Source organism: Lepidochelys olivacea (genome assembly GCF_965140295.1).
Source record: "Lepidochelys olivacea isolate rLepOli2 genome assembly, chromosome: 8".
NCBI lineage: Eukaryota > Metazoa > Chordata > Testudines > Cheloniidae > Lepidochelys > Lepidochelys olivacea.
Genome location: NC_140418.1, coordinates 90,024,454 through 90,050,335, shown reverse-complemented (window position 1 = coordinate 90,050,335; position 25,882 = coordinate 90,024,454). Strand labels below are relative to the sequence as shown.

The 25,882-nt window shown below is 44.1% G+C and overlaps 1 long non-coding RNA gene across 1 annotated transcript; it reads right to left on the bottom strand.

The window, feature by feature from the left end:
• Nucleotides 1-11,039: 11,039 nt before the first annotated feature.
• Nucleotides 11,040-15,702, bottom strand: LOC311524820. Its single transcript, XR_014712625.1, has 4 exons — nt 15,592-15,702; nt 14,724-14,932; nt 13,762-13,845; nt 11,040-11,908 (listed from the first exon to the last, which is right to left on the bottom strand). It is a non-coding gene; the product is annotated as an uncharacterized lncRNA (long non-coding RNA).
• Nucleotides 15,703-25,882: the final 10,180 nt, after the last annotated feature.

The window sequence follows — 25,882 nt, the reverse complement described above, 5'->3', positions numbered from 1 at the left end:
CTGGCAGTAGGGAGGAGCTACTAGGCTCAGGATACCTGCCTGCCTGTAACTAGACCCCTTGGGCTGGGTGGGACAGAGAGATGCCCCCTGCCCCCTTGCACACCGGAGGGGGGCTCATGCTGGCTCTGATGCAGTGAAGAAAGCAGCGAGCTCGCTGACTACCCCCACGGGGACAGCAAGGGCAGTGCTGAGCACAGTGGGAGCTGAGACCCCAGCTGAGGGGGGGGAGACACAGGCAAAGCAGGGGATCTGTTGGGAGTGGCAAGGTGCTTGGTAAGGAAAGTCTGGATGAGCCTAGGCAGCTTGTAAGCTGATGGCTTTGTCTAGTCAGCAGTGTGGGAAGGCGAGGAGAGTGGAAGATGAGTGTCCCTATACCTTACCTGTTAGCTGGGTGGAGAATTGTGACAGTGAAGGAAATGTGCCCGTGTCTGTCAGGGGTATTAACTTGCCTATGGAGGGAGCTACCCCGGTCTTCAAGCAGTTGTCTGTGAACAGCCCTATGTGTTGGGACCAGGGGAATGAGATCCCAAGCTGTGTGTCTGGGAAAGGAGAAAGTGTCTCCAGCTCGTCTTTGTCTGTGGAGCAGACAGAAGGGGCCTTTGAGCCTGTGATGGTTGGTGCAGTTGTCTCAGAGTTGGTTCTGGATTCAGCTAAAGCCCAGGAAGGGAATGGTCCTAAGTTTGTGTCTGCTAGGGAGAATGGCCCTGTAACTAAGACACTTACTGGAGGCGACCATGTAAAATCCCAGTGCCCAGACAATTCTGGTGCTTGTATTTTGCCTGTTGCTAGTGTGTGGCTGGGAAAGGGTGTAGCAACTCTGTCTAATCAGGGTGAGATCCTAGCCAGGGCACAAGGAGAGCATGAAGGTGATTTGATTGTGTTACGGACTGAGGGTGTGGAAACCTGTAGCAAGAAGGAAAAGATTCCTGACCTTGTGTGTGGCAAAGGGAAGAAGAATGCTTCTAACCTTTTATCTAGGTGAGAGGATTTTTTTCCTCAGGCCAGGAGGGATTTTAAAGGGGTTTACCTTTCCCTTTATATTTATTACAGGCTTAAATTGGGTTAATGACACTCGGGTAATAGTCTAAATTCCTATGGAAATAGGTAACCTTGCTGGTTTTGTTCCACAGAATTTATAAAGAGCAAAACAAACTATTGGGTTCTTCAGTTAATGAAAACTACAAAAAAATCTCTGTTTGCAGAGGGGAGGTGGAATGAGGAGCCAATTGTATTCTACATGCTTATTTTAAAAGACGGCGGCACATCGCACTTGCTTTCACTCAGATCAAGGAGTGAAAGAGATCCTGAAAGTTCCCTTATACTAAGGAAGAAACCATGTAGAAAATGTGCTCCTGTAATCTTTATCTTGAGTAGAATGTCAGTTGTGGACTGTAATTAAGCTGGGATTTCATCCTCTTAATGAAGGATGTAAATGGCTCAGCAGCAGTATGTCAATTTTCCATCAAAAAGTGAATTTGGTAAAATGAGATTTCCTTAACAATTGGCCTGTGGATAGTTTTAATTTCTAAATCAAGTTCCCCAGAGCATTGTACTTCCTAATAGAACTCAGCAAGTTGGCAAGGATTGGAGTGCAGGAAAAGTATGGTATCTCCAGAGTAAATCTTGCACATCATGTAAATTCTGCCAACAAATGTGTTCTGCGTTACTTTCGGGAAAGCGAAGTCATTAAGGCTAAGGGAAGTCGCTACATAAAGAAATAATTATACTTAATATCTGAAGGCACTGGGGTGTGGCCAGGGACCTGAGTGGATAACAAATAGTAATATGGAGCCTTTCACATCTTGCTTACTAGTCCATATCCAGTCTAGATCAGTACAGCCTCTACTCTGCGGTACATGTGAAGTACCCTCCCAGTGGTAGTTGGCAAGGCCACTAACCTCTTTGTTCAAATCTCTCCTTACGGACCACTTCTGTTGTCATTTTTTGTAAGCATCAACCCAAAATGGTACTTGCATTTATCTTATTGATATTTAATTTTAATTTTAAAAATGTTCACCATTATCCCTTGCTAAGTAGCTGCATAGGGCCAGATTCTCAAATGATGATATGACTTCAACTGAGCTTTGCTGACTTATGCGCCGTGATTTTCCAGCCCCTTACTTGATTGATCTTGTCCCATTATTCCTCCACCAACCCTCCTCCCATTTGTTGTGTGAAATTGAATAGTAAATTCCTTAGGACAAGGGGCACTGTTGTATCCTCTATGATAAAGTGACTAACGTGGTTGGGTGCAGAAAGCTAAATGATGATAAAATAGAGAGGAATGTTGTTGGCATCTGACAGCTGTTTGATGGCTTAAATGAAACAAGTTGGTGACTCAGTCCAGTTCCTACTGAACATGTGTTGTCACTGTCCTATTAAAAACCACCTCAGTTGTTACTTGGCCAAGAACTAAATACGTAGTACATGTGGGCCTTGGCTTGTTTCTCTAAAACTTCCCCGTTGTTGCCACCAGCTCAGCCCTGCTGTTGGTAGTAGTGACGGGAATGCTAGGGTAGATAAGATCTGAGCCTGATCATCTCAGCACTGTCATGCTGGCATACAGGGTTAGACATGGTGCTTATAATGATAAGGAAGGGGGTCAGCAGGCACCTTGTCCATAGGAGCATACCCCCACCAGTGGTAGTGACAGCAGGGAAACCTTTGGGATAAAAAGTCTAACGTAGACACCAAGGCTGAACTCCTCCCAGAGGTGGTGCCTTCTGGGTCAGGGCTGAAGTCAGTGGTGGATTTAGAGTTAGTGGGGCCCTGTGCACAGCTTCATTTTTATGCCCCCCGTTCCCCTTGGGACCCAGCCAAGAAAAAGAACATGCTTTCATTTCTTCCCTGCTCCCCTCCCGTTTTTCACTCTTTTTTTCTTCCTCCACCTCCTATATTATAAGTAATAGGAAGTAAATGAAAATAAAGTGAAGTACCTTGATTGGGGCAGGGGGTTGGGGTGGGGGGGGTGCAGAGGTTGCGCTCTGGGAGGGAGTTTCGGTGCGGGCTCTGGGCTGGGGCAGTGGGGTGGGGTATGGGAGGGATCAGGGGGACGATGCTTACCTTGGGTGGTGCGGCTCCCAATGCAAACAGCACACCCCTCTGGCACCGGCTCCTAGGCACGGGAGGGGAGAAGGGGGGGGGGTCTCTGCATGCTGCTGCCCACAGGCTCTGCCCTGCAGCTCCCATTGGCTGCAGTTCCTAGCCAATGGGAGCTGCAGAGTCGGCGCTTGGGGTGGGGGGCAACGTGCGGAGACACTCCCCCCGCCCTGCCCCAGGGGCCACAGGGACATGCTGGCTGCTTCTGGAAGTGGCTTGGAGGGAGGGAGGCAACGTTGGCAGGGAGCCGCCTTAGCTCTGCTGTGCTGCTGCTGGTATGTCTCTGCGCGCCCCTTGGGGGGCAGCAGGTCTCTGTGCACTGCCTGGGGTGGGGGCAGTGCATGGAGCTGCCTCCCCCACACTAGGGGCACGCAGAGATGTGCCAGCAGCTGGCCGCTTCTGGGAGCGGCGTGGGGCCACCAGCCATGGCAAGCAGGCAACCTGCCTGCCTGAGCCCTGCTGCACCACTGGCCAGGACTTGGGGGCAGGTTATCTGAGATTTGTCCTGCATTTTGCGGCGGGGGGCCTGTCATTGGTTTGTTTCGTGGTAAATCTGCCTCTGGGTGAAGCACATGCAAGGGATGAGCTAGTGGTCCCTGCCAGTGCTGTACCTCTTATGGATAAACTGGGGACTTGAGTTTCTCTTGCTGCTGTTGTGGCATTCTTCTTAAGCACTAGACTCACTTTAAGCAGGTGGTCTGAATGAATACAAATTCTTCAAGCTCCCCCTGTTTCTGAAGGCCATGATATATGCAAGGTAAGCTGCCGTGAATCATTTACTTTTGTGCTGACTTGTTTTAAACAGGAGGATCTGAAGCGTGTGTAAATGTTTGAACATACATTCTTTTTGAATTATTCAGTATATTCTGCCTGCTTCTATAGTTAGTTAAAACAGAGGGCATGAGCTTTCATCCTAGGGAAGGGATGAGTTCTAGCAAGGGAGACAACTGAAAACCACCTGACCGTTTTTGTCCTTCTAGAAATGCTGTAAGTTTGATGGATTGTAATTGATGGGCTCCCTTAGTGGTGCTGACAAGCAGCTACAAAATAGAGGGATCATAACAAGCTTGTCTTAATGCAAGGAGACTGCTGTGTGTACACGGTGAAGAACTGACACATCCCAAGCTAATTTTCCTCAAGAGGGTACATTTTGTAGACTAAAAGATGCAGCCAGTCATCACAAATACAAAATGTATTTCCCTGCTAAGAATATCAGCAGGCAGGGTAGCTACCTAATAAAGAAGTCCACAATCTTTGGAGACTGGGTGTTGAAAAAGTATGGGGACTCTACAAATCAAACTGAGCACTAAAGTGTGGCCTTGTGGAATAAGCCTGGGCCTAGAAGCACAGCACTTCTGAGTGCTAACCTTACTCTGACCCTCTGTCATAAATATAAAGGGAAGGGTAGACACCTTTTAAATCCCTCCTGGCCAGAGGAAAAAGCCTTTCACCTGTAAAGGGTTAAGAAGCTAGGATAACCTTGCTGTCACCTGACCAAAATGACCAATGAGGAGACAAGATACTTTAAAAAGCTGGAGGGGGTGAGAAACAAAGCCCCTCTCTCTCTATCTGTGTGATGCTTTTGCTGGGGACAGAACAGGAACGGAGTCTTAGAACTTAGTAAGTAATCTAGCTAGAGATGCATTAGATTCTGTTTTCTTTAAATGGCTGAGAAAATAAGCTGTGCTGAATGGAATGTAGATTTTTGTTTTTGTGTCTTTTGTAACTTAAGGTTTTGCCTAGAGGGATTCTCTATGTTTTGAATCTGATTACCCTGTAAGGTATTTACCATCCTGATTTTACAGAGGTGATTCTTTTACTGAGGTTAAAATTCTTCTTTTAAGAATCTGATTGCTTTTTCATTGTTCTTAAGATCCAAGGGTTTGGGTCTGTGTTCACCCATGCAAATTGGTGAGGATTTTTATCAAACTTTCCCCAGGAAAGGGGGTGTAAGGTTTGGGAGGATTTTGGAGGGAAAGATGTTTCCAAACGGACTCTTTCCCAGTTATATATCTGTTAGACATTTGGTGGTGGCAGCGATAAAGTCTAAGGGCAAAAGGTAAAATAGTTTGTACCTTGTGGAAGTTTTAACCTAAGCTGGTAAAAGTAAGCTTAGGAGGTTTGCATGCAGGTCCGCATATCTGTACCCTAAAGTTCAGAGTGGGGAAGGAACCTTGACACCCTCACTCTAGGTATCCTCTTCAGCAAGTCACTTAGGATTCTGTGCTTACATATATCTTATTTTTTACAATCTGTTGGGTGGGGGGGAGCAGGAGAGCTGGATTCTAGTCCCAGCTCTGTCTGTGACTCTGTCTGTGGGTCAAGCTGCTTAACATTTCTGTCTCCATTTTCCCATCTGTCAAATGGGGATAGTGATACCTTAATTAACTTGTAAGTACTTAAATATCTGTGGATGAAATGTGCTATGTAAGTGCATGTTAATGTTTCGAACAGAATTTAAAAATTGGGGAGACACAATGAAAGGGTGAGACGTGGCACATGCAGAGCGCGGTAGACATATTGTGGCGTGACTTCTAATAGCATTGACAGTGCTCCCCGTTTTGCCAAGGATACCACATAAAGTTCATTCTTCTGTCAATAGAGTGTTTCCTCATTCTTTTTTATAGTTGCAGGAAGGGAGTGGCTTAGCTTTTTACAAACACAAGCTTGGCAGTGTTTATAATATGCTGCTTTAGAGCTTTGAGTCTAAAAACCAAAACACAATTCAAAGAGATTTAAAAATAGATCTTTGAACAAAATCCTGAGTGGTGCATATAGCTTGGGTAAGTGCAAAATGCAGGGATCAATGCTGGGTAGCTGAGCTTGGGTGCGGCAGGAGTTTAGGGGAAAAATCCTACCTCTTAGGCTGTGGCATGCTCCATGGATGCTTTGCTAGCTCAAAGGCTGAAATAGGACTCTGCACCCCTAATGTACCTTCCCCACATGTGGAGGAGGGCCAGGGCATTGAGGCAATGGCACATCCTCTAGCCCAGTGGTCTCCAACCATTTTATGCACAAGATCACTTTGAATTTAAGATCAACCCAGGATCTACCCTGCCTCTTCCCTGAGGACTCCCCCACTCACTCCATTCTCCCCTCCCTCTGTCGCTCACTCTTCCCAACCCGCACTCACTCTCTCCAGGCTGGGGCAGGCGGTTGGGATGTGGGGTGGTGGTGTAGAGTCTGGGGTGGGGCTGAGGGGTTTGGAGTGTGAGAGGGGGCTCCGGGCTGAGCCTGGGGCAGGGGGTTGGGGTGCAGGAGTGTGGGGTGCAGGCTCTGAGATGGAGTTTGGTGCAGGAGGGGGCTCCAGGCTGGGGCAGGGGGTTGAGAGCTGCGGGGATGGGGTGGGGGCAGCATGCAGAGCTGCCTCCCCCAAGGGCCACAAAGACTTGCCAGCCACTTCTGCGAGTAGCATGGGGCAGTAGCAGGCAACCTGTCTGAGTCCCACAGCGCCACTGGACTTGTAGCGGTCCAGAGATTGCGATTAACTGGCAGAGGCTCCAGGATCAACCAGTCAATCATGATTGATGGGTTGGTGACCACTGTTCTATCCCTTTCTACCCCCTATGCACTGTCCTAATGACAGCCACATTCAGCAATAATACCATTAACTCCTCCCAGCTTTCCTTAGTTCCTTGTATACTGGAACTGGACCTTTATCAATACCAAAAGGACCCTGGACCAACTTTATGCATCTGAAAATATTAGGTGAAATCCTGGTCCCATTGAAGTCAATGGGAGTTTTGCCACTGAATTAAATGGACTAGAATTCTACCCCGCTCATAGTATGAAAAGGAGAGTAAGAGTCCGATCCAAAGCCCATTCAAGTCAATAAGAGTCGTTTTTATTGGCTTCAATGGTGTTTGGAGCAGGCCTAGTATCAATAATTCCTCTTCTATCATGTATTGAGAGCATAATGTTATTGATTTGTAAATTTAACAATCTTTTGGTAACATTAAACCCCCACCAGGGACCAGGATTTCACCTAATAATGTAAAATCTATTTCTGAATTTTAAAGGTCAGTGCTAACAAACAGTAAATGTTCTATCACAATAACCAGAAATGGGCCAGGTGGCACATGATAGAAATGGCTCCTTCTGAAAGGGTAATTATGCAAATTAACCAATTGGAAGAGGAGTTCTCAACCTGGGCCTCATGGTTCTGAGCAGGTATAATGGGGAGGCGTGGCCCAGCTGTGGGGTGAGGGTAGAGGGGTGTCTTGGCTGGGAAAAAGGAGGCCCTAGTGGGGAAAGGGCTGAGAATCACTGGAGTAGAGCAACATGGAAAATGCGTCTGGACCTACAGCCAAACTGTGTGTCAGAAAGGCATGATTTTAACTTTAGATCAGGATCACAATGAGGTAAATAACCAGAATATTGGAGGTGCTGGAGGGCTTGTTTCTACATGGAAAATAAAGCGACATATCAGTGTGCATGTGGTGGTTTTTTGTTTCTTTTGCTGTGGCACATAGGAGGAAGGAAGTGTTTCTCTCCCTCTCCCCCCAAAAAACTTTTTTCTTGTGGTGTTTGTGTTTGGCAATATATACAGCAGTATAGATTTATTAAAATACTATCATCTGGTATGGGATCAATATTAAGATATGGGAGGAGGAGAATTTCTGAAGGCTAGTCCTTTCGAGCTAGAAGGAATACAACTGATCTGTTCGTTCTGACATTGCAAAGGGTTTTCAGGCCCATATAACGCTCTCAGTTCCTGCCCTGCCTTGGTAGCCTCCGCTCTGTCTAAACAGGAAATGAGAACCTGTGTCTGTGGAGGAGCCCCCACAGCCTCTGAGTTTAAACAGGCAGTTTTGCTGTGTCTTCATCCATACGTGAAATATGCAACACAACGTATCCTGAAGCTTTGATGACTAATTGTAGTTAGCTGGGTGTGATTACATAGTCTGGTAGATTGTAATAAAATGGATGCTTAAGCAGCGGTAGGGAAGTCCTTATCGGAGGCCTGATCTGAAGCTCATTGAAGTCTATGGGAGTCTTGTTCTACCCCCCGGAGCTTGCTAACTTGGCTGGGGTGAGGGGGAAGGCGCTGGGAGGTAGGCGGAGGAGCGGGGATGTGGGGCGCTCGGGGGAGGTGTGAGGGGAGCTTGGCTGCTGGTGGGTGCAAAGCATCCACTAATTTTTTACCTGTATGTGCTCCAGCCCCGGAGCACCCACAGAGTCGGCGCCTGTGGTAACAGGCTATGGGCATTCAGCCTATTTACCCTGCTGGGGAAGGTAATCTTTTTAGAAGTCCCCTTCAGTGTTTAGTGTGATTGTCTAAAATAACTCTCTGGACAGCAAAACTCTTCCTCATTGCAGAGACTTAAAATGCATGGCTGCATTTCCAACCTCAAAGGCCCTGCATGATCATGAGCGTTCCTTTGACCAAGGAACCTGGATGCATCTTCCACAAATATCTGTCAGCTCCCAAAATGGCCTCAGAAATAGCTGAAGAGATGCTCCCATCTCACAGGGGCTAAAGAGGCTGTTTTCTCAGCACCCCATCTTGTGCTAGCCTAATCTGGTAACAAAGGACTAATCCCATCTATGGTGACCCATTGATTGTTGGACTTGGAGGACTGTAATACAATATTTCTTTAAATAACACTTTGTATTATTTTTACATAGGATACTTACACACACACAAATATCAAATCACTTCTACATCTACACTCACCTAGAAAAGGAAAGTTGACAGTTAATCTACTTACTTATTTATCTCTACTTAGAATGTAAACTCTTTGGGGGAGCAATGGTCTCTTTATTCTATGCCTGTACAACACCTAGCATGATGGGGTCCCAGTGCCTGAGGGGTGCTCCTAAGGTGTTACTTTAACAGTACTACACCACCACAACCTCCTTTAAGCAATGAAAACCAGCTAGCTGTTCAATAATAGCGATGTAGCATTAAGGTAAAGACAGACTCAAGTATGTCCAGCACCAGAGCTGTGGTGGTGCCTGTCTATATTAAAGGATTAGAGAAGTAAAACAAAGCAGGAAATGCCATACTGGGTAATAGCAGGGGTCCATCTAACCCACTGTCCTGTCTCAAACAATGGACAGTATCCAGTGCTTTGGAGGAAGGTGCAGGACACTTTACCTATATGGAAATATCTTCTTACCCCCTGTCTGAGGTAGCAATAGCAGTACAGAGAACAAAGGGAGCTCACTGCTGATTGATCACCTGTCCAATGAAACCTTCACCGGTAACGAGAAGGGTGCTGCGTCACATGTGTATACTTCCTTAGGAAGTATGCAGAGCTGGGAATGGACACCATGTTGACACCACGGAGGGAGGGATAGCTCAGTGGTTTGAGCATTGGCCTGCTAAACCCAGGGTTGTGAGTTCAATCCTTGAGGGGGACCATTTAGGGATTGGGGCAAAAATTGGGGATTGGTCCTGCTTTGAGCAGGGGGTTAGACTAGATGACCTCCTGAGGTCCCTTCCAACCCTGAAATTCTATGATTCTATGATATGCAGGTGTCTGTTCCGGTTACTTTGAAACTTCGCCACTTCCAAAAGAGAACTGATCCAATGGTCCCCTCTGGTGTTAATTTTCCAGTACTGCAGCTTCATATCTAGAACAACCTTTGGACAGGACAGAGGCTCCACACAATAGTCTTTGCTGGGTAAACCACCAAAAGATGGAGTATTGAAAATCTCCGCTTTAAAAAAGGCCCAAACATATTTTAAAGTTAATGCTCATAAAAATAAGAGACTCTGGCTTCAATCAGGAACAGATACTCTACCACCTTCTCTCCAGTTCCTTTATAGTCCTTTTATCAAATCACCTAGTTGGGTGGAGTCTTTCAGTCTTAATCTCATTACATTTTGGAGAGGCAAGTATGAAATAGTGGATTGAGCATGAGCTGGGGGCCAGGAGCTCCTGAATCCTAACCCTAGCTTTGCCACCAGTTTGACAGGGGGCTTAGTGCACCCTCCTGAAGCTCTATGGTCTAGCTCCCAATCTGTGAAATGAGGATACTGGCCCACCACCACTTTACCTGAAAGGAAAGATGTTGAGTCTTTTCAACATAGGTAAATATCTGTAAGGGCGAAGCTACTGATGTTTCTTTTTAAACAGGAGGGATTAGATAGATCCACGAAGAAAGGAAGGTATGAATGTCTTAACTACTACTTGCATTAAGAACTTGCCTTGTTTCCTATTGATCCATTCGGGTACCTATGTGGTCCTCATCGCCACAGTACACAAACACTTTCCTTTACTTAAAATGTCTGTGTTTCTCTCTCCCTTCCCCGCCACCAAGAGGCGGGGTGGGGAAGGGGGTGGTCTTTAATTTGAGAGAGAGCCAGGGCGAAGAGGTGGGTTTTACATTTGGCTCTGAATCCATTCTTAATTCTTGTGGCAATGAGTTCCATAATGGAGAAAGACCTCCGTCTATTCTTACTTTATGAATAATCATCCTTCAAACTCTATAGCGTGCATCTTCAAAACCTAGAGTACTCTTTCAAAGCCTATGATTTTTGAAAGAACTTCCAAGTAGAAAAGGTCAGTCAATTAATAGGCAAACTCAACAGATACAAAGTGACTTTTTTTTTTATTCCAGTAGAACTGAAGGTTCTTTTTTTTTTTTTTTTTTTTTAAGCCGTTTATTTTTTTCTTCAAGTGAGTCAAGATGTACCCTTACAACAAGCATCTTTCTGCTCTAGCATCTGGTCATTTTCATAAACAAAGCATGTCAGGTATCCAGAAAATAAGGACATCATCTTTGATTTCTGCTCGTTGGGTTCTTGTGAAGCTAAGATGGCTGCCATCCTTCAGTTATCACAGTACTGTACCTTTAGAATAGACAGCATCAGCACTGTGATAACTGAGCCAGGGCAGCCTGTCAGTCATTATGTCTGTTAGTATCTCATAGAGAATAGTGCTTGCTTTATTGTGTGCTTACATAGTGTTTCCTCTTGTGCATGTTTCAAAAATAAAGATCACATAAAATACTAATGTTCGTTCTTCGAGGACATGGATGATGGACTTAATGCATGTTTAATAAATACACGTGGAAATGAACAAAGTGTTCTGAAACTTCAGTTAATTTATCCACTCTTTGAAAATTACCTGGTTAACTGGTATCACTGCACTTAAATTCAAAGCAGCTTTAAAGTATTTTTCAGAGTTGCACAATCCAAGTCTACAGAACACCGTATTTAACTGGGGAAGGGGAGAAATAATTTACTCGTTCCATGGAGATAATCACTGATGGAATGAGGGTATTTTTCCCTCTCATTATTTTTTTTCGGTTTCAATCAGCATTTGAAGTAGAGTGCTGTTCCCTCACATAAACTACATAGGCAAGATCCTCAACTGGTATAATTGGCATAGTTCCACTTAAGACAATGAAGCTGCACAAATTTAACCTGGACCCATTATCAATTAGTTTTGTTAATTATGTGGATATAATATCTTTGAAACTTAAGTATTATGTTCCACACTGAAAGTGCTAGGACCTTGACGCACAAAAAAAACCAAGGTTTCTGTCTTGTGGGATTCACAGTACCACCTCAGGCCTCCATTCAGCAAACACTTACAGATGTGCTAAAGTTCCAACAGGTATGTTTGCAGCACTGGGGTCCTTTGAGGCCCAATCCTACTCCCTTTGAAGTTTTGCCATTGATTTCAGTGGGAGCAGGATCAAATCCAAAATAGTAACAAGCTCTGGATGTGGAAATGATCCTGGAGTTTGAAGAAAAGAGTTGCTGTCTGATGGACTTGTTTGTTCAGGCTGTGTGATGGTTGATTTGGGCCATACACTGAGGTCTAAATGAAAACTGCTGAAATCAAGAATTACACTGCAAACAATGACAGAAGTTTATCAAAATATTTTCTCTGGTTCATGTTTGAAGTACTGCTTAAAAAGTCATGGTAGTTTTTCTCTTTGAATAAAGGCATCTAATCTAGTGAATCAGTTCTGTAATGATCAGCATATTAAAATAAATGTTTCATCAGGTTTCACAATGTAAAGAAATAGATAAATATATTTTACATTTCACATAATGTTCCATTTAAGAATTTGATGGACTTAATTGGTGTAAGTGGTACTTAAATATTTCTGATAGGGTAGAGCAAGAACTTTATGGATAACATAATAAATAACCAACTAAACTGATATGTATTTCCTTAAGTTAAATAAAATGCTTTTAAAATTCTGAAATGCTTAACATTCAACTGGGCCCAAGTACTACCAAAATGGTCTCTTACATATTTTTAACACAAGAGGGCAATACAGAGACAAATGTGAAAAACAGCTTCCTGGGAAAAATATTTGTGCATTTTTAAAACAAATTACAAAAATGTTACATAAACAAGGGACCAGTCAATATGTTATACAATATTGTTCCAGGAGGTAAATATGAATGGGCAAATATGTACAGAAATGTTAGGATATATATTTGCCATCAACTGCAAATTTATCAGCATCCTTAGAATAATCTGCCATTTTCTGAAAATAGTAACTGTAAGGTAACCTAGGAGCACACATTTATTAAGGATTTATATTAAAAAATAAGTATTTCCTGGCTTTCAAATATCTTAAAAATAAGATCAATATAAAGGTACAAAAATGTCATTAGATCATTCTATTAGCATCACAAGGGCTGTACACTCTGGATGTATTTACAGTTTGCTGACGATAAGGTGATATATTTACTCTGCTGTCTCACTTTTTAACTCACCTTCTTTTCTAGAATAAAAAGAGAGCTTTCCTCAGTAGTTGGGTAACATAGATCCTGATCCTGAAAACATTCACGAGTAGTCCCTCTGATCTCAATGTGGTACACATGAATTTACTCAAGTGCATTTTTCGGTGTGTATTTTTGTTCAGTTTATTTCTAAAGCATTGCAAGTACTTTAACTTGATTTTAAATTTTTCAATTCCATGTTCTATTTTTTGCTGTCAGATTTTGCTTTTGAAAAAAATTCTATTCACATTGTTTTTATTTTGCTTGTCCGGCCCGTTTCCCCCCCCCCCCCCATTTCCACTACTCTCTTCTTTTGGGGTCAGTAACTTACCACGTTTCTTGCGCGTTCTGAATTAAACAACACTCCTTTTGATTAGAGTCTAAAAACTAAATTGGCTATTTACCCTCTCCTGATGAATTCAACTTTTCTTTCTTTTCTCCTACCACGTAGCTTGGAATTATAGCTCTGATTTTTACAGGCCAACTCTGACACTGAATATGAAGAGGTGTGTGTCTTATCCAAAGCTAGGAAAAATGGGGGGGGAAAACCACCTTTATTACAAATATTTTACACTGTGTGTGTGTGTGTGTGATCTTAAGAACAGAAAACTGCAGTTACAGGGATATAATTGATCTTTTGGCTACTGGGTAGGTGACTTTCCTCCTTACGGAAGTTACTGGAATTTTAATATGGCAGGAGGTCCTGCCTACAGTGCAGTTTACAGCACCTAGAAGTGAAAGACTCTAGTGTGCCAGGACAGTTATTAAAGCAATATTTTCTATGGCTTTAAATTCTTCATTAGTTTTTAAAGATTTGCTTCTTCACTTGTAAGTGAGGTAGGAGACAGGTACGTTCAACAATATGAGACTCTCCCGTCAATGAAACTTCAGTAATGGGGAATTGTTTATAAAATCGTCTCCATTCTTTTTCTACATTCTGCTTGATTCTTTCCACCAATACTTACCTTTTAGTCTTTTCAACTCCTTTCCCCTCTTAAACTTCTATTAGCGGCTGAGTTAACAGTCTGATAGATGAATTCTAACTGCTGCTGTTGGTGCACAAAATGTATGAATAATTAAATAAAAAAATCTCAGAAACATTATTAATCATTCATCAGCTACAGTCTATGGGAAAGTATTCAGTCACTTTTCTGGAAACAAGAGCTCCTAGAGGCCCCTTCCTGAAAAATACATGAAAATATTCAAACAAATTTAACACCAGCTACCTGCCTGGGTCCCCCAGCATTCTCTTTCTCATAACCCCACCAGCACAGCTCTAGATGGACCAACATCTCCCACAGAAGGGGAGCTCAATATCGGGGGGGGGGGGGGCGGCACAGGAGAAGGGATGCTCTTTGTTTTCAGCTCAGGCTGCACTGAAAACATCTGCTAATAATCACAGAAGCTGACATGGCTGGAACTAGGGCTATGGACTTGGCCCTTGTCACTTATTAGCCAACAGGGGAAAAATGTCCCAATGCTTTGTTAAAAAATAACTTCCTAGGTCAGGAAACAAGGTGGTGATCTAGGATCTGGCCCTGTACCCGCCCCAGTTGTCCAGCTGAACTTGCCCTGCCAAGCCCTCTCTTTGCAATAAATAAGTAAATACCCTGCTATGTAAGTGAAAGGTAGAGGGAACTGGAGGTGTGGGTCCACAGGGGGGGAGGTGAGTGGGCAGGAGCAGAGAGAATAGGAAAAGCCCCTCTGGCGTTCTCCCTTGCTGATCTCAGCCAGCGAGGAAGTGCCAATGCCCGCGGCTGTGGGAACAAAAGCACCATCAGACAAGTTTTTGCGGCGTGTCTGGGAGGGGAGGGAGCACCGCCGTCCTGCAGCCATAGCTTGGTACCCAGCTCCCCAGGGCTGCTGATGGGAAGCTCTGCCCGGCCAGGGCCGGGGGAGTGAGTCTGAAAGTGACAAGCGCACGTACCAGGCACCTTCCAGGCTGCTTGAGCGAGACTCCAGCCCCGCCTTGGCTCCTCCTTCCCCTTTGGGAAGCTCACCCCAGCGAGCCGTGGAGACTCCTCCATCTTCCTCCTCCTCCTCCTCCTCCCAGGCTCCTCCTGCTGGATGCTTCATGTAAACAAGATCCAGGCTATATTTACAATCGCTGGACTGAAAGGAACCAGTGCCAGGATCCTGAAGGAAAATAACAGTGCGCAACATTAAAAACCGCGCGCGCGCACACACACACACACACACAGATAGCCCGAAAGGCCAGGGGCTGGGAGACCCACAGGGCTTCAACCCTGCTCCCCATCAGCGCGCAAAACAACCCCGCAAAGGCAATCGGACAGCGGTGCGCCGGCACCCCACCCTGCCTCCATAACCGTCCCCACCGAAATGAGCCCCCCGGGCCGCGGAGCGGCTGCCAGCCTGCGAGGCAGAGCCGGAGACAACGCACCCAGCTGTTGGGAGCAGCACAACGCGTGCGAGGAAAAACGAGCCTGGCTCGAGGCAGCTGCCTGCGATCCAGGGAGAGCGCTGTGAAGAAAACACACATTCCCAACCCAGACTCCTCTTCCCCTCTCACCCGCCCGCAGCAAGATAACGCCTGCCTTTCCCCCATCCCGATCGCACCCGCAAAAAACAGGCCCCCTCCCCCCGGACATAAACAAACCTCTGGCTTGCGTTTCCAGCGCTGCCTAAAGGTGAATTATGAGAGGACAGCACAGGACGTGTGATGCCAAGATTGCAACGCCCTGCAATACACTCCCCCACCCATCCCTGAACTGCAAAAGGGTGCGCTTGCTCCCGATCGCAGCCCGTGCACCCCCTATTCCCTGCCCTCTGCTCACCCAGCTTTGCGGCCGGGGCTCCTTTCCCCTCTTCTCTTTGTTCTAAGCGATCTTTGCATGAAGATTATCTAATGACGCAGCACAGACTCGCCACAACGTGACTGTCGCCATTTTTCTGTTTTTATTATATCTCTCTGCCATGTGATTTAAAAAAAAAAAAAAAACTTCCGGGTCTCATGACCAGAAAAGAGCAAAACAAAAACGGAGACAAGACACAACTTCACACACACACACACACATATGCAAGTGTCTCGTCTCTCCGTGTATCCAGCGATGCGTCCCAACTGTCAGAGTGACAAGCAACCAGAGGGCACCCCTTCTTGCATTGTGGGATTTAACCGTCTCGTAGAGAAAGTCACCCCTCACTCACATTCTGCCCCAGATTTACAATCAGGAGACCAGAAGCAGTTAAGATGAGACCAGACCCTGTTCTGCTTGATCAAATGCCTCCAATGTCCACGCCGCTTTCTGCTGAGCTATACCAACTTTGAGCTCTGTTCATTCGTCATAATAATAAAAAAAAGTTGAGATGTTAAAGCATTTTTAATCATTCTTAAAATGACTTGTCTGCTCCATGTTGATATGAAAGATTTGGACCTGTGAAACTGAAATCTGTTTTCTCCCTGAATTGATCCTCTTCACACAAACACCCACGGGTTTGTTATGTTGGGTTATTTATAAGTTGCTGGCAGAAGTTGATATGACTGGAAAAAAGGTTAAAGCATTTAAAAAAAATAGTTTCACATGTGAAGCATTATGCAGACTGCAAATGGCTGTAAGAGCAAAGGTAGATAAAACTGTAGGTCTACCAACCAGCCATGACAGTATCCCACGCGGACATTTACAAAATAGAAACAATGGGCAACACCATGTTGTCTTTTGTCTGGCAAATCTCCCATTGAAGTCAAGAAACCACATTACTAAAAAACCTGTTAGGTCTTTTACTAACGCCACCTTAGATTAGTAAAACCAGGAGTTATAAGAGTGGGGAGGAGCAGGACCAGCCCTCAAGCAAACGGCACCCCCCATTTGTTAAACTTTTGAACACTTTATTTTTATTGCATTTGTAGCTCATTTCACGACTTTGATGCATGATCTGCATGCATGATTTATCCCTGTCATATAAGATGATACATTTGCACGCTAGAACCTGTATTTATTCATGCATATATAAGCAAATAAGAATAATTTCCTCTAAGCATATAGAAACTTTTTAATTTTAAGAATAACTGAAATGTACTAACATCAAGAAATTGAACTGTGCACCAACACTGCGTGGACCAGTATTACCTAGTGTTACAGTAAGTGACAACCTTAGAATGTTAACCTTAAGTCCTTTAGTTCAAAAGGTCACTTTTCTTGCCTTTGCCCTCCTGAATTGAAGCACAGCATCAGAGAGATCCAAAGACTGGCCAATGGCATTTTCAAGCAATAAAATAGCAAGCGATGTCAGTCTCTTGTCGGCCATCGTCGATCAAAGATATGTTTTAATGAGCCTGAGCTTCGAAAAACTGCGCTCACCACTTGCGACTGTGATTGGCAGCATCAATTCTTCAAAGCTTTCCAGGAATTAGGAAAAGTGTCCTTCAGCTCTGCATCATGAAATAATTGGAGAACTTGGAGTGGAAAGTGTTTCCTGTGTTGCAAAATGTGCTGGATGTTGTCCATTTTGACATAGAGGTCTTTATCATTGACGTCTGAATGTTCCCCTTGAGACAGCGTCAGGTGAAGGTCTGTACAATTGTTCTAGAGTGTTTTCCTGTCAGCTGGCAGCTTACTAAGGTCATACAAAACCCCCAGGTCTTTTTGTGGTGCTTCATTTGTCCTAATATTTCTTTGATGGACACTCAAACAGTGTCAACCAGCGAGCAAAAAAGTTCCCCCTTGAATTTTTCTTCAAAGCTTCCCATCACCTCATCTCTGCCCTCATAACCAAACTGTTGCTTCTTCCAATGAATACGAGTTTTCTTGAAGACAGGCTCAACTCCTAAGTTTTCCACCATTTCTTTGGCAGCATCTTCAAATCCGTTGTCTCTGTAGGCCACAACAAAATCAAGCAGCTTCTCATCAAAGCAGTAGCAACCGCAATGTCCATTGACTGAGTTTGTAATGCCTTACTTACAATATTTACATGGAACAGGATATCATGCCAAACCATAACTGAGACCAGACATTTGAAGTCAGTGATCTGGTTTGCCAGGCTTTGCAGTCGGATTCCAGCCTCGGCTTTACTCAGCCGTACCAGTTCCATCAGGGTGTCATAAACCTCAGTCACTTGGTACCTCACTGGCCTTACGCTGTCAATGCGGCTCTCCCAGCTAGTGTCCCTTAATGGCTTCACTGTCAGATGTGTAACATTGTCTGTGAGGATCTTCCATGTTCTACCTGATAGTTGATGCTGAAAACAGGATATACATCCTTTGCAGTACTCCAAAGAGAGATACTGAATCTAAAGAAGATGACACGGCATCTGACACAACCACATTGAGGGAACGGCAGCACGAAGAAAGCACTTGGATTCAGCGCAAGAATCCTTGCCTGGACATCACTGTTGTCGTAGCCTTGGCCATGGCAGTCCCAAAGGTTTATTTTATTCTCATTCAAAACATTCATAAACAGTTCTGTTAGGCTTTTTCCAGTAGAGTCACCCACAGATCGGAAACAGATGAAGTGTTCCTTTACTTGGATACAGCCATCCTTGTTGTCAACAAATCTTACTGTCAATGACATCTTTTCACTGGGACTTATGTCGGTTAGTGCAGTCCATTATTATGGCATAGTACTTCACTTTGTGAAGCTGCGTCAATATGTTATCAAGCACCTTCCTTGACATAAGGTCAATCAATTTGTTTTGAATTGTTCTGCTACAGTAATGGTCCATTTAGCTTCTTTACAAACTACTCAGCATAGGTGCTCACGCAAGACACTGTCGTATTTCCCAAGGAACTCTACCAAACCAAGGAAATGACTGTTCTGTTCAGTGAACAACTTATCCGTCAAACCCTGGAAAGCCAAATTATTCTTTGCAAGGAAGAGGGTAATTCAGATCAGATGCTCGTGCACATCCTCCAATGCTAGGTTTCTACATTAATAATGCCCTGGTTTTCTGCGTCTATGCATTTATTCATCTTGAGTCTGGACTCAAGATCCATCCATTCAGAGTAGGACATAAAATGGCCACGTAACTTTTCATGTTGCTTCAGAGCATCAGCTAAGTTATGCCAGTGTAACCCTTCTGCCAGGCCAAGTTGATAGCAGCAAGGGCCGGGTTCAGTACACAGGGGTTCCTTCTCATCAAAGCAAATGCAAAACTGGCTCGAGCCCCCACCCAGTGACCTGGGAAAATCTTACACACCCCCGGGCGCCTCAAAGAGGCAATACTTCCCCTCTGGCAAGCACAGAGTCTCGGTGTAGTAGAGAATCTTTAATAACATGAGGTAAACAACATCAGCATTAAATTGGGGAAACACCACAACTAGTGTTCATTAACCAAACCATGAGCAAAGACCCACCCCAGAAAATTGAGCCACATCCTTTCCCTCCGGTTCTTGAGTCCCAGAACCCAAACGTCTCTTGAGTCCAGCAATCCACAAATCACCCAAAGTCCAAAAAGTCCAGCCCCAGAGTTCAAAAGTTCATCGGCAGAGTGTTACTCCCCAGTCTGGCTAAAATGTGCCTGTGTGGGGGGGAAAGAGGTAAGGGGCACCTTACGTGTCCTGAAGCTGACTGCCCCACAGGGCTCTGCTCCACCATGACTGGCTCCACTCTGCACAGCTCACCATCTCATGGACACACCGCTGTCTCTCGAACGGCTCCGCTCAGCTCAGCTCGCTGTCTCACGAACAGCTCCGCTCCACCACGACCAGCTCCGCTCTGCACAGCTCGCCGTCTCACGAACAGCTCTGCTCAGCTCGCCGTCTCACAAACACTCCGACAGCCTATCCACAAACAGCACCGCTGCATTCTAGATCTTCCGGCTCCCCACGACTTGACACAGTGCTCAGTGATTTCAGCTCTCGGTGATTTCAGCTCATAGTAGTGGGAGCCTTAGTGCTGGTGCACCATAAGGCCAAAGTGAATGCAGCACAGTACCTGTAGCAAGACTCTTAATGGACCCAAAATTAGCTCTGACATTCCACAGTGGAGAGAGACAGAGGTGCAATTGGTGCTTCAGGCCCTCACAAAGGGGCCCACACCACCAGGTACTAATACCTGTCTCAAGTCTCTCTCAATTCACGGTTTTGGAACCCATGTCCCTTGCCTAGCGAGTGCTACTTAGTTGATGGCGAGTCCCTCCATCGTAACAAAAGGCCAAGTACAGTTCCAAGCACAGTTCCCATAATCAGGGTAATAACAATTTATTCTTCCCGCCCCAATAACAGAGACACTGGGGATCTCACAACAGCCAAAGTGACCATTTGGGCAGTTATGGCCTCATTCTAGGCAGGGTGGGTGTGCCTATGCAAATGAGATCAGCCCCTGAAGTTCTTTTCCACAACTTGCGACACCTCACCACCAGATGTCAGGGTGGAGCCCATCCTGACTCTGCTTACACCAGTAATTGTACTCAGAAAGCGCAAGCAACAATTTGGCATTCTTGTGAAATATTTTACAACAAAACCCGAACACTTTGTCAGTTGATTTTGAGTAAACTAGCCAATGCCAATTTAGTTTCTCACTATTCTTGCATACTCTTTTGCAGTATGACCTTGAGAAGAGTCAAGGGAAACATCTGCTCATTTACGTGAAACATCATATCCTTGATTTTGCCTGGCCCATTCAAAATTGATCAATATCAGCAGAGTTTAGGATCGCTGGCCATAAAGTGGGATCTGATGTATAGATCTGTGGTGTGCAATTTTTGTCACTGCTGTTTCTGTCATCATGCGAGACTGATTCTTCTTGCTCATTTCTCTTCCCTTCACATAAACCAGATTTTTTTGTCATCACTCTCCTTTTCATGGGAGCCACATTCTTCTCTATTATCACTCTCCTTCACACCACCAGGAAAACTGGACGATTCTCCATCACTTTTTCCTCACATTTCCATTCCTTATCTTCAGGTAAATCTGCTAATTCCTTAGTAATAGGACTTCCATCATTTATGCTTTGCTCCTCTATTTCTTCTGCACTGGGATGATTGCTACTGCCCTAAAGCCCAGTCTGTGTTGTTCTGTTCCAGATATTTCCCCATCAAATGTGCCCTTTGCTGCAAACTAGACTGCAACTGAGCTTTTTGCTCCCTATACTGGGCTCCTGAAAGCTTCTTCAGAGGCATCTTTTATTTTCTACGGGGGAAAACAGACAGTATTAGGGAAAAGTGTATGTTCCACAGTCTTAGAAAGTCATCAAACATTACGTGTTAAGCATGGCAAAAGAAATAACAGTATTTCTTTTATATTGTTGAGTAGACAGGGATTTGATAGATATCTCTGGCATCTCATTAAGTATGTCCTTTATTAGTTGCTACTTACACTCTTCAAGGCTTAAAACACAAATACACTTTCACAGTTACACAATTAAAACAAGGTTCACAATACTGCAGCTGTGCTCTCACTTCTTCTGATACCTTGCTGGCGATGCCCCGCTACTTATATACCTACAAGGGCATGGCTGACAATATTCTAAGAGGTTCAAGGAAAATGTAGTTCTCAGAAAGTCGGGAAGGTTCTACGAGATTCTGCGAAGGTCCAGAACATTCTAGGAGGTAAGTGGAAAAATGAATCCATATATGGAATACCTGAAACATTTTTACTTCAAACATTCTATCAACAACAAAAACACCACTCCAAGGCTGGCACCCCAGGTGGTCTCCTGCCCCTAGATTCGGCCCTGGGGAGGAGGCAGGGAGAACACAGCTCCCCCTTTTCTGCTAAAAGCCAAGAGCTCCCCCTCCTTTCTTTCTAGTCAGTGAGAGATCACTCCTCCCTTTCAATTTACTTTAACCACTGATTCAAAATTGAAAATGTTAAATATCTGATTGACTTCTCACCTTTTATGTTATTTATTAGCTTGGATAGACACCTTTTTGGCTCTCATGTACAAGCACAATGTTCTTTGAGTTTCCATCCATTGAATGAAAGGTTAAACTTTAATAAACCTGTTTTGCAGTTATTAATTTGCTAAAAATCATGCAATATTAAATTCATTGGAGGATTTCCAAAACTTTAGACAAAATCAAGTAATTTTGGTCACAATTTTAAGATTGAGTCGGTTAACATTTGAGACTTACCCTCCCACAGCAGATGCTAATTCATGACAGCAAAGCCATTATTACTCATCCGAAGGCATCAGATGCACTAAGAAACACGGTTAGTAGCCAGTGGAGGAAAGCATAAACCAGCAGTCAGAGTGGCAAGGGGATTGAACTAGCTATGTAAAACCCTCATGGCAAAGTCATGTTTCCAATTCCATGGAAACCTGTTCATCCCAACATAATAGGGGGCTAAGTGATGGGGGGAATATAAAGCTGTTAACCATGGGCATGTCTGCATTCCTTTCTCATTCCATTAGGGGACCTGCTACCACCAACATTTTCACGACACCATTTGAAAAACCGGTAGTTTCCCCAGTATACGCTGTATTTATTGTTCTTGGGGACAGCCACTTTTATAAGGCAAATAAACAAACAAAACACCCTACTAGGATCCCTACCAAATTTTATCTGTGCTGTTCAACCCAAACTATTGTTAGACATTGTGTACTGGCAAAAAAAGGACCTGCAGGAAATGCTTTATCATAATATACATACGTAATCATTTCACAACAGCATGCCACCTGGAATCTACCTTTCCCACTGTGAAAGGCATGAGTTTAGCGCTCCTGTGTGGTCAGACAGAATTCTGGGTAAGGCAGAATTCTATGCTCACATAGGAATACAAAGGAGACAGGAATGAACCTTTTCCTATGTATAACTATGATGACATCCCTTACTTAAACTTCCTAGAAGCCTGCTTGAGTTACCCCCTAAAGCCAGCCTTGCTTTAGTTGGCTGCCCCTGGGTGTGAAGGAAGAGATGCTTCTTGTTTTCTTTAGTAAAGGAGGAAAGCAATGCAGTGCACTCTCTTGATAAAGCCAAGCATTTTTATTCCTATGCATGCTGGGAATTGACAACAGAATTAAATAGAGCTGAAGCCAGAATGCAGGAGCTCTGTACTATTGTGTTTCCTTGTGTGATGAACTTTATATATACTTTCTTGCTTTGGACTCTAGTCACAAGTAGCTGAAAGAAGAAAATGAGACTCCTTTCTGAGGAGTAGGCACCAGCTAAGGACAATTAATCCTTTACTGCTTCTGCTTCATTTAGTCTGGATTCTTGGTTTGTCCCACAGACCAGAACATCTCCTTTTCCTAATCTTTGCCATGAAATCTCACACTGGACCTTGTCAGCTATGGGTGAATAGCTTTTATTATTCCGCATCTTGTTAGCATTCAGTGCTATTGTAGTGCTTTCTGTATCTCTCATCACCTAGCAATAGAGGGGAGCTTTTAAATAAAGAGACCACACAGGTCAAGGATTCAGCAGTTTGTAGATTTCAATACTTTCTGCTCCCTCTGGAGATGGGCTCTTGGTGGGTAGATAGGAGCTTTAGGCTGGGCATCTCACCGGCTCCAACTATGTGCCCTGGGAGATGGGCTCATTGCAAGCATGGGGATTTCAGGCCCATATCACTTTTCCATTTGTAGGCCTCCAAGCACTTTACAAAGGTGAGTAAGTATTAATTTCCCATTTACAAATGGGAAAACTAAGGTCCCAGGTCACAGAGCAAGTCCATGACAAAGCTAGGGATAGAAGCCAGATCCCATGATTCCCAGAAAGGAGGGGACACTGGGAGAGCTAGGGAGATATAAACATTTTCACTCTCGTGTTAGGATTTATCCACACTTTGAACAATAGTAGTAGTTAATTCATTAGAACTCAGACACTATTTCCCTGATTCATTGAGCCTGCAAAATAAATCCCCATTAATACATATTAAAATCAAAAGCTGCATGTGCAGCATTATTTGTACAGGTAAGTGGCTTGTCCTCCATGCAGAAAGTAGACCAGACATGCCACCTAAGCATTGACCAGTGCACTATGGGACAGTAGTGGGAAGACTATTTGTGCTCTTGGGATTATTACACTAATGATTCCTGTCTTCAGTGGCACTGTAATGGTGGAGATTGGCAGAGTGAAGAACCACATGATGGTTAGCCTGGCTTGAAGGAAATCTACTACCGATATTTATAACACTTGCACAATGTTGGGATCGCTTCTGTGTGTGAACATGAAGCATGTTACCAGATATTGCAGCATTATGCTAGTGCATCTGTCATAAATATAAAGGGAAGGGTAACCACCTTTCTGTATACAGTGCTATAAAATCCCTCCTGGCCAGAGGCAACATCCTGTTACCTGTAAAGGGTTAAGAAGCTCAGCTAACCTGGCTGGCACCTGACCCAAAGGAGCAAAAAGGGGACAAGATACTTTCAAATCTTGGGGGTGGGGGGTGGGTAAAGGCTTTTGTTGGTGCTCTTTGTTTACGTGGTTATTCTCTCTTGGGACTGAGAGAGGCCAGACAGAAATCCGTCTTCTCCAACGCATCCTAATCCAAGTCTCCAGTATTGCAACCAGTATAGGTAAGCCAAGCAAGGCGGATTAGTTTATCTTTTGCTTTATGTGAATTTTCCCTGTGTTAAGAGGGAGGTTTATTCCTGTTTTCTGTAACTTTAAGGTTTTGTCCTGAGTTTGTGTTTTGAATCTGAATACCCTGTAAAGTATTTTCCATCCTGATTTTACAGAGATTATTTTTACCTTTCTTTTTTCTTTTTAATAAAATCCTTCTTTAAAGAACCTGACTGATTTTTCCATTGTTCCAAGATCCAGGGGTTTGGGTCTTTGATGATTTTGTAACAAATTGTTTAGGATATTATTCTCAAGCCTCCCCAGGAAAGGGGGTGTATAGGGCTTGGGGGGATATTTTTGGGGAAGATGTCTCCAAGTGGTCTCTTTCCCTGTTCTTTGTTTAAAATGCTTGGTGGTGGCAGCATACTGTTTAAGGACAAGGCAAAGTTTGTACCTTGGGGAAGTTTTTAACCTAAACTGGTAAGAATAAGCTTAGGGAGTCTTTCATGCGGATCCCCACATCTGTACCCGAGAGCTCAGACTGGGGAAAGAACCCTGACAGCATCAAACCAGAAAGTCACCTGACTAGTCGGTTTTCATTGTCCAGGCAGAAGGAGGAATCAACAAGCAGCAAAGGTGGGAAAGGTGATATTTAAAAATATCCTTCCATTTTAATTATACAGTTATTAGTAACACTAGTAAGATATTTGCTTTTAAAAAAGTGTAATTTTGGATCTTGTCAGTTTCCTTTTATAAACCATTCAAAACAAGGGAGGCTCCCAACTGAATGAGACTTGGCAAGTCTGCTACATTATAAATATTTTGTGTGTGCACACATTCTACACACACAATAACCGTAGTCTGAAAAATCATTTTTATAACAGCTATTTTCATAATAACCCATACGGTAACATGCTGTTCCAGTGCAACATATCTACTAGCTTTCAGTGATGAAGTATGTGAATGAATCCTCTCTTTCGAGTTTTGTACTTTAAGAGACATCCCCTAATTCGGTGCCTAATGTCTCATGCCCTGGAGTTGCTAAAAAGCATTTCATTGAGAAAAAAATTATGTTTTGAAAGACTAACCATGAAAATTACACATTGTAAGGCAAATGAATGATTTTGGGCCACTTACACAACATTATGGGAGTAGTACCCTTTAAAAATTGCTTTTAAATGTAGGTTCCCCCCACCCCAGACTCCTCCTCTGAGTTTCTATGGGTTAATGACTACCCCAGGGGTACCCAATTAAGAGTTATTAAATAGCCAGCAGGTTTAAAACAAAGGTAAGAAAGTATTTCTTCACACAACACATAATCAACCTGTGCAACTCATTGCCAGGAGATGGTGTGAAGGGCAAAAGTGAGTTAAAAAAAGAAATAGGTAAATTTGTGGAGGGCAGGTCCATCAGTGGTTATTAGCCAAGATGGTCAAGATGCAAACCTCATGCTCCGGTATCCCAAAGCCTCTGAGGGTCAGAAGCTGGGATTGGACATCAGGGGATGGGGGTTAGTCAGTAAATTGCCCTGTTTTCTTCATTCCCTTTGAAGCATCTGGCACTGGCCACTGTCAGAAGACAGGACAGATGGACCATTATTGGTCTGATCCAGCATGGCTGTTCTTATGGTCTTAAGTGTTGCCCCTAGACCAGTGGTTCTCAAACTTTTGTACTGGTGACCCC